Genomic DNA, 10,000 nt, shown 5'->3' on the forward strand with positions numbered 1-10,000 from the left:
TGGGTCCCTAGAGCCATCCCCCCTCCATACTGGAGTCCCTGTCGCTCCTCTTCTTCTTCTTCTTCTTCTTCATGTTCTTCTTCTTCTCCGTCTCCTCCGTCTCCCCCTCCTCTTACTCCTCCTCCTCCCCTTCCTCCTCCTCCTCCTCCTCCTCCTCCTCCTCCTCCTCCTCCTCCTCCGTCTCCTATCCCTCCTCCTCATTCTCCTCCTCCTGTGTCACCCTCCTCCTCCACCGCCTCCCGTGGCGTCCTCCCCGGCATCCGAGGTGAGAACTGGCCACGGGGCGTTCCCCAGGGGCACAGCAGCCTGTCCCGATTGAGTTTATTGCCTCGTGTCACTTCTCGGCGCGGCGGCAAAGGGGATAGTTGATAGGACTCGGGTTAAGTTATGAATGGCCGGGAGCGTTTCAGATGTTGTTGAGGATAGACTGTCTCTTCGAATCGCTTCTCTTCTTTATATGTTTTCTTTCGTGATAGATGTCAAAAAGAATCGGATTTTTTTTTCTTCTGTCCTCTTGTCCTTGGTTTGCTCGTGTCTCAACTGAAATTGTTTTTGAACTGCCGTCCGTTTTCCCCCCCACAAGTTGGCGGGCGAAGTTGGCGAAGAGTCCTGGACGCGAGGAAATAAATTAAATGAACTAGTGATAGAGCGCATTCTTTCGCGCGGGACAAAAACAATATCCCCTGTTCATTTTTCTTCCTCAGTTTTTGATGCCCAAGGTGTCGGGGAGACGGTGGAGCAATTTGTTCGTGAGAATTTGGTGTACTGATTTTTTTTCCCCTTTTCTTTTGTAAGCTTATGTTTTAACTCTCTCTCTCTCTCTCTCTCTCTCTCTCTCTCTCTCTCTCTCTCTCTCTCGCTCTCTGTTTCTCTCTCTGTTCTCTCTCTGTTCTCTCTCTCTCTCTTCTCTCTCTCTTCTCTCTTCTCTCTCTTCTCTCTCTCTCTCTCTCTCTCTCTCTCTCTCTCTCTCTCTCTCTCTCTCTCTCGCAGTCTCTCTCCCCTTCCCCCTTCTTGCACTAGATTGTTACAATCAATCATCTTATCAACATTTTACCTATTTTTTCCTTTTTAACGTAGCTTTTCTTCTCCCATTGTATTCCTCCGCTGTGTGTTCTCGGGTCGCGTGTTGTAGACGTCGTATTGTGACAGCTATTTGCTTCTGGTGTTCATGCAAAGATCCTTTTTTATATGTACTTGTATTGAGTAATAGACGGAGTGATATTTGTTGGCGAAGATTCCGGTAGGAGGGAGAGGGAGAATGAGAGGGAGAGGGAGAGGGGGAAAGAGAGGGAGAGGGAGAAAGAGAGGGAGAAAGAGAACGATTTATATATATATTTATATATATATATATTTATATATATATATATTTATTTATATATATATATATATATATATATATATTATATATATATAGAGTATAGTATAGTAGAGAAGAGATAGATAAAGAGAGAGAGAGAGAGAGAGAGAGAGAGAGAGAGAGAGAGAGATGGGGCTTGGGATTAGCCTAATCCTGTACAAAAAGAGACAACACGTATTGAAGAACATAAGTGTATATTTATGGCAGATGACTTTTCGAACTTACACAACCTTGTACGAAAATCATATTGCAGGAAGTAAATGATTATTACAAACCAAAAACTGAACCCGTTTCGATTTAGACCTGTATTAGAGTTACGATAAATGGAATTGAGACACACACACAGACACACACACACACACACACACACACACACACACACACACACACACACACACACACACACACACACACACACACTAAATAGATAATGATGATAATAGTAATAATAACAATGATAATAATAATGATGATAATAATAATAATAATATATATATATATATATATATATATATATATATATATATATATATATATATATATTAGAGCAAAACAGACCACTTTGCATTGTGGATTTTTTCTTCCACTGTATCAACACTAGAGTATTCTGCAGGAGTTAAGGGACCTCGGCTCTCTACCTGTTTCCCGTGAGTGACTCCGAGAAAGGCGCCGCCCTCCCGCCTCTCCCCACGCCCGCCGCCTTCGGGTAGACGAACTTGTAGGTGATTGCGTAGAGGTAGATGGTCAGGCTCTGCTGGTCGTTGAACAGGTAGATGAACACGTGCCGGTAGATGGGCAAATAGATTGAGAAGTATGGTTAGACGCGCTGGCATAAGATCAAAGTAGATTAGGTCATGTTGATCGCCCTCCAAGAGGCGAATCATGTAAATTGAAGGAGAAAGAGAAAGGAAGGGAAAACAGGGAAAGAAAGAACAATATAGGTAAGAATCTACCCGATGAATGGAGGAACCGAAGAATGAGAAAGAGGAAAGCTTTCGTATTCGTGAGAGTCATTTGAAGTTTGAAGATACCGTTTTGCCTTCCCGCTGCTCCTCCCCTTTTGCCAGGAAGCCACGCCTCCCCCCCCCCACCATTCTAGGCTTTGTCCCTCCTCTTCTATATCTGCTTTTATTCTGACATAGGGTTACGTTTTTATGGGGGGGGGGGGGTTCCAGACTTTATTGGCTTTTTTTTATTTTGTGTGTTAGATGTTTATTAGATGAACCGTTCGTATTGCCAAGGGAAGTCATTTTTTTTTTTGAACATTCACCCCCCCCCTACCACGCGTGGACTTTCCTTTCTCTCTTACATATTGACTTCAGGACATCATCTGCCTTTTTCAACACTGATATCAGAGTAGTTCCCGCTTGCAACAACTAAACTGCGTGAGAGTCTGTTTGTCCATTTTATTCTACTTTTGCTTTTGTATAGTTGTTATGTTACTGCTATAAAAGCTCCCCCCCCCCCTCTCCTCTCTCTCTCTCTCTCTCTCTCTCTCTCTCTCTCTCTCTCTCTCTCTCTCTCTCTCTCTCTCTCTCTCTCTCTCTCTCTCTCTCTCTCTCTCTCCCCTCTGGTCTCTCTCCCTCCCTGCAATATCCCAGGTCGCTGCCCCGTTGCCTAATTAAAAGTTATCCGGGGCGTAAATTGCTTCGCTCGTAATATAGCATAATTAGCGGGAAAGTGAGCATACCAAATTATTAAAAGCGCTGTTATTAAATGGCTGAAAGGGTGTGATTGGGATGAAAAGGAAGAGAGATTGGTGGCAGATGGGAGGGAGGATGCACTAAGTGTTCACAATGTTCACGAGAGTGTTCACAGGCGTTCACACTCGCTCGTTTTCTTACTAATTCATTTATGGAGACTAGGGTTACATAGCCACTCAGTCACTCATTTCTATATCGTAGTAATGTCTCTCTCTCTCTCTCTCTCTCTCTCTCTCTCTCTCTCTCTCTCTCTCTCTCTCTCTCTCTCTCTCTCTCTCTCTCTCTCTCTCTCTCTCTCTCTCGTCCTCTCCCATTAATTCCGCGCAGAACATCCATCCACTTATCCATCCAACCAATTTTTCATCCAGTCATCCACCTGGCCATCCATCCACACAGCCGACTAATCCAACCAACCAATCAAGACAAACAAAGAATCAAGGATGGCTGCCTAACCTCCCATCCCACCACATCCCCGTTGCCATGGTGATCTCCGAAGACATGTAAACAACCTAAATTAAGCTTAGGATAAATAGGCCACAAATCCGATCCTTATCTGTTATTCATTTTATTGTTGGAATCAGATTTTCATTTACTATTTATCTTACCTTTTGATCATAAGGGTGTTCGACTTGGATTGGGAAATATTGATGACTCGTTCACTCACTAATTTACACAACATACTCATTTATTTACTTTCACATTCTCTCCCATTCACTCACTAATTCATAGTCCTATTCACTCACTCACTAATTTACTTATTCACCTATTCATTCACTTACCAACTCACTTATTCGCTTACTCAGTCACCCATCCATTTATTCACTCACCCACTCACTCACGACTCACTCACCCACCACTCACTCACCTACCACTCGCTTAACTAATCAACCAATTGATCATTTAATCAATCACACGATAAGGAAAAATGATAACTAACACAACACACTTCTAGTGACAAATATTGCTTTTACGAAAACTCGCACACATAAAGAAACTCATGAAAATTGCAACCGGACGAAGCTACGTCGCTGTATTTCCACCGATAAGCGATGGCATGTGAATAGGGATACGAGTAATAGTCACCGATAACACCTAACTGGAGGCGGAGGGGCGCTGGAGATAACAGCCAACAGATGAATGGGGATGTCGCGGCAGGTTGCAGATAAGGAGCATTTTTATGAATGGGAATGATATGGGTAGTAGGGTGAGGGAGGGGAGGGGGTGGAGGGTAGGAGGGCCAGGTAAAGATCCTGATATACCCAAGGCATCCTGTTTATACTTCCTTATACCCCTCCACTTACCTCCTCCCACCTCCCCTCCCCTCCACCTCACCTGTGTGACCTTGGCTTATTCCTTTTGAGATTTGATTATAAGTGTGAAAAGGTGTGTAGCCTTTGTGTGCGTGTGTTCTTTATGCTTCTAGTACGATGTGCGTCTTTTGTCCTCGTTATGTGGGCTTCCTTATTTATGTGGATGTTCAGTGTTTCGGTTATGGAACTAACTGGCGGGAGATTTTATCCTTGTTATGTAGTTTTCTATGTTCCTGTGGATGTTAAATGTTCAGGTTTGTGATGACTTAGTGGCGGGTAATCATAACCTTGTGCGTGGTTGTCCGTGTTCTATGTGTATGTTAAATGCCTTTGTTATAGGATGACTGGCAGGTAATTCTATCCTTGTAATGTGGTTCCCATGTTATGTGTGGATGTTAAATCCTTTCGTTATGTGACTCCGACATAGTAGGCTGTTATTTCTCTGTCCCTGTATTTTTCCTTTTTTCTATGTAAGTGATAAATACTCTAAAAGGCAGGCTAACAAGCGCACACCTGGTAGAACTCTCCCAGGTGCTGTATGCGTTGTGCACGTCGCCCGAGTGACAAACAGACGCTGACCGAGGCGGGTGACGGATGCCAGCGTGTACACAATAGAGGCTACTAATCAACGTTAGTCGTCAGAATTCTCCTGCTAATTTCTCGAAAGATGACTAAGTACCTGGCCACGCCCCCCGCAGTCCGGTCGACGCCTGCACCACGAGCCTCATGCACGAGCCATTCGCTGGAATTCACTCGTGTTTTATTCCTGTGATTTATTGTCTTATAAACTTAATAAAGAGCACTGTTCTCTCTGGTTGTTTCTCCGCGAAAGACGGGACTAATTGGTATAAATAGACGGAGGGACATTGGCAGTTTTTCGCTGGCCTGGTCGATACCTGGGCTTCTGAGATTGAGACCTGTGGAGGAGGAGGAGGAGGAGGCGAGGGGCGGGAAATTGGCCATCTCTCAGCGAGGATGGGAAGAGGGGGCTAGGGAGGGAGGGATAAAGAGGGATGGCTAGGGAGGGAGGGATAAAGAGGGAAGGAGAAGAGTGGAAAGAGAAGAGAAGACACTGCAAGAAAATAAAATAAAAAAGAGAATAGGAAAAAGTAAAAAAAAAAAAAAAAAGTAAAAAGGCAAGGGTGGGGACGAGAAAGAGGGAGTGGGGGAGAGAGAGAGATATAGAAGATAGAGAGAGAGAGAGAGAGAGAGAGAGAGAGAGAGAGAGAGAGAGAGAGAGAGAGAGAGAGAGAGAGAGAAAGAAAGAAAGAAAGAAAGGGAAAGAGAAAGAGAGAGAGAGGGAGAGAAGACGGAAGCCTAAGGCAACGCCGTTTCTCTGAAAATTACCACAATTAGTCACTATTTACAACGACAGGTCCATTACCTCTGCTTTTAACTTCTCAGACCTCTTCCTTGCACAGCGTAGGCCTATCCGAAGAAATGAGAAACCCATATAGGCTTACCCTCTGTGCCCATACCCTTCATCTTCCTACAGACACTCCTGGCGCTCCTGCAGAGCCCATGGCCTCTCGTCGTTGCTTGAGAGGGAGGCGGAGAAGGCGAGCGGGATCATCTTCGTCTGATGGAATGCTATCGGATTACGCTGGCTAAGGGGTCCTTCGGGAAGCGAAACTTTCTGCGTATATAGGTTGTGAGTGTGTGTGTGTGTGTGTGTGTGTGTGTGTGTGTGTGTGTGTGTGTGTGTGTGTGTGTGTGTGTGTGTGTGTGTGTGTGTGTGTGTGTGTTGTGCGCGCCCGCGTTTGTGCGTGCGTGTATGTGTGATATAATAATACACATATATAAACCTGTTTTCTTCATCGCAATTATGTGGAAGCAGTCTAAGACTGCTTGGCATTGCCTCCTCTCTAAAAACACATGTGATGACGCAACCATTTACGCCAACTCACTTTGTCTTGTTTCCAGATAAGGGATTTTCGCCCTTTGAGATCGCCCATTATATGCAATTATATTGCCTCTGTCGTTCCATAAGGGGGCTGGGATCTATAACAGATTTTAACCATGTATGGAAATGGCGCGTCGGAGAGATTGTTTCGTGTAGTGGTGACGGTGTGTGTGTGTGTGTGTGTGTGTGTGTGTGTGTTGTGTGTGTGTGTGTGTGTGTGTGTGTGTGTGTGTGTGTGTGTGTGTGTGTGTGTGTGTGTGTGGCGCGCGTGATTATTTGTGTGTTTGGTGATTTTGTGTGCATGCAGTTTGTGTATATATGTGTGTGCAAGGCGCTCCTGCGCATTAGGCTGTCTCACCACTATAAGGAGTACAGTAGGGCGCTATAGTGGGCGTGAGTGAAGGCGACGGGCGTGAACGAGACGCCGCCCATATCTTCCGCATGTGATCAACTAAATCACAGGTGAACTAACGTTCCCCCATCTCTCTCTCTCTCTCTATCTGTCTTTCTGTCTCCCTCTCTCTCTTTCTCTCTCTCTCTCTTTCTTCCTCTCTCTCTCTCTCTCTCTCTCTCTCTCTCTCTCTCTCTCTCTCTCTCTCTCTCTCTCTCTTCCTCCCCCTTCTCAATCCCTTTCTCCCACCCTTCCTTTCTTTCTCTCCTTTTCTCCCTCTTTTCAGTCATGTTTACCTCACTCCGTCCATTTCTTCCCCCCTTCCCTCTTCCTTTTTCCTTTCCTCCCTCACTCCCAGGGAAGAAGGGAGGGAAGAACAAAGTGAAGCATTTCTTCGTGTTGTCACTGGAGTTAAAGTGAGGGGATTTTCCTATTCCAACTGAGTACAGAGTCTCTGCCATGCATCATCCTTGCGCTAAGGTTAATTTTACTTCCCTCCCTTCCCCTTTCCTCCCCCCCCTCCTCCTTCCCCTTTCCCTTCCTCCTCCTCTCCCTTTCCCTTCCTCTTCCTCTCCTTGTCTCTTCCTCCTCCTCCCGCTTTCATTTCCTCCTCCTCCTCATTTCCCCTCCTCCCTCATTCCCCTTCGCCTCCTCCATCTTTCTCCTCCTCCTCCTCCCCCTCCCTCCAACCGCAGTGCTGCATACATCTCTCTTTCACCTAGAACGACCAGGGAGATGGAACGACCAACATCATTCTGAATTCACCGAGCGAGCGCTGTTCATAAGGCTCGTCGGTGTGCAAAAAAGTACGAGATATTCGTCCTTACGGTTCACGAAGGCTGTGGGCTCGTGGACGCGCTCACGGAAGATCGCTTCCGACCAGATTTTGCAAATGAGGTGAATGTTAGCTGAAAGTATGGAAATTATGTAAGAATCTCATGGTAGGCTGATAGCTGGGACAGGGGGCGCTCTCTCCCTAAGGGGCGGAGTGCGAAAATCCGAGAGGAGACAAACGAGGTGTGTCCTCTTGACTATATAACCACGATTAATTTGTCCCAAGGATTTCTTAGCATTACCTCTGTAGGCTTTTGTTCGGTCCCCCTCGAGGCGAGCTGTTCACAACGAGAGTTACGCCACAACCTCAGGATTAACGTCGCAATCACGGGATTATACACTTACGGCATTCATCTCGCTAAGGCCAGTCTGGCGTTCGAGGGCCATGACGACCGCCTTTGTGTTTGTAAACTAAGCCTAACGTTGCGGAGTAAGACCGTGAATGGCGCCGCGGCTGCGTGCTTAGAGGAGACAAATGACGATCGTCAAGTGGGAGTCGGATACTCTGTCAACCCGCCACAGTGAGGTTATTTCCTTGTAGATAGCCGAGGAGATGCCTGGGACGGAATTCGTAACGCGCGCTGAGATGTGGAACGGACGAGAGAGAGAGAGGGGGGGAGGGGGAGGGAGAGAGAGAGAGAGAGAGATAGGTAGAAAGAAAGAGAGAGAGAGAGAGAGAGAGAGAGAGAGAGAGAGAGAGAGAGAGAGAGAGAGAGAGAGAGAGAGAGAATAGGGCGGGGTCGTTGGTCGTTGCGTGTGTCATGAGGAGGGCAACGGTAGGAACGTGAGGACCCGCGGGGCGAAGTGACCTGACGACCTGAGGCGAGCGAGTCCCTGGCGCAAACAGAGCAAGGAGACGTCCCGACCAGTTACTCCGACCGAGCGCATCCCGACACCGCTTCCGAGGGAGGCACCGGCGCTGACTCGTGACTCAGCCTGCTACTCCGCTCGTACGAACAAGACTGGAGTATGTTCGGTCATATGTGCAAGGATATTATACTCACGTTTCCCATGATAATGACAGAACTTAGCGCAATAGAATATAAGAAATGCTTATTTTGCACTAATGTCAATTGCAAAGGGGGATCATACAGACCAGATGTTCAAGGGTGATAGGGAGGGATATATATATATATATATATATATATATATATATATATATATATATATATATATATATATATATATATGTGTGTGTGTGTGTGTGTGTGTGTGTGTGTGTGTGTGTGTGTGTGTGTGTGTGTGTGTGTGTGTGTGTGTGTGTGTGTGTTGTGTGTGTGTGTGTGTGTGCGTGTGCGTATACGTATACGTATACGTATATATATATATATATATATATATATATATATATATATATATATATATATATATATATATATAATATAAATATGATTATAAGGATGTATGATATAGTGAACTATAGGTTAACTAAACGAAAGGTCAAAGGTCAAGGAATATCATATATTATAAATAAGACGGATTACAGGGGTGATAGTGCTTAGGTGAAGGTGGTTAGACCCCTGTGGGGGTGATGGGTGTGTGTGGAGGTTAACCCGGTAGGTTGCCAACTGAACGGATAACGTGGACTGGTGACGTCTTCGGGAGGTTGTGATATGACTCCCATAAGACATCTCTCAATTCAACCACTGAATGAACAAATAGAAAATACGTACTGTTAGGTACTTAAAATGCAAATTTATGGACCGTTTTTTTTTGTATGCCTCTAGGATTGTATTACCATGGGAGAGCTTAGGGTCAATTTTATTAAACAAGGAAAACGAGCTGCAATATTTACAAGTGTTTCCGTTAGTCGGTACTGTTTCGTACCAGGTCATGCAGTGGAGGGGCGGAAGTGTACCCGAGTGAGGCGAGGCAGAAGGCTAGACTCAAGTACCGGGAATGGAGATTTTTGGAACACCAACCTTATAGTGTTTTGTTTGCTAATGGCTTGTCGTTAAGAAATCGTGATTCATTCTTATTTTAAGATCTTAGTTAATTCAACTGTGACAAATTATCTTAGGTTACGCGCTTATAACGAAAAGACTCATTCATATGTTCTACTTTTTATGTCAGTCATGTACACTTTTTTTCAAGCAAAATGCCTTGATTAGAAGTCATTCTAAATCGAATAACAAAACATCGAGAAATCAACCGGGAGCCATAACCACCCACGTTGCGTCCTCAGTCAAAATAACAACACGACTGCAAGGGTTTACAGGCACGCCTGGCGACCCTCAAAAACAACAGGCAGTCCCGGAAGTAAACACTCTGTGAGAACATGCCCTTTTAGCGACCGAGTTCGTGGTGGTACCCTGGGAATGCCGGGCCAAAGGGAGGAAGAGTTGGGGCTCCGAAAAGCTTTGCCTCCGCTCGACCCCTGCCCTCTGGTGGCGGGACGAGGCATGAGCCGAGCCAAGTCGTTCCCGCACGAAATTGCTCCCGTAATTGCACAGACAGACGCGAGATGTCGCTGTAGTTGGCGTAGAACTGCAGTGACTTCGG

Source organism: Penaeus monodon, chromosome 40 (assembly GCF_015228065.2).
Source record: "Penaeus monodon isolate SGIC_2016 chromosome 40, NSTDA_Pmon_1, whole genome shotgun sequence".
NCBI lineage: Eukaryota > Metazoa > Arthropoda > Malacostraca > Decapoda > Penaeidae > Penaeus > Penaeus monodon.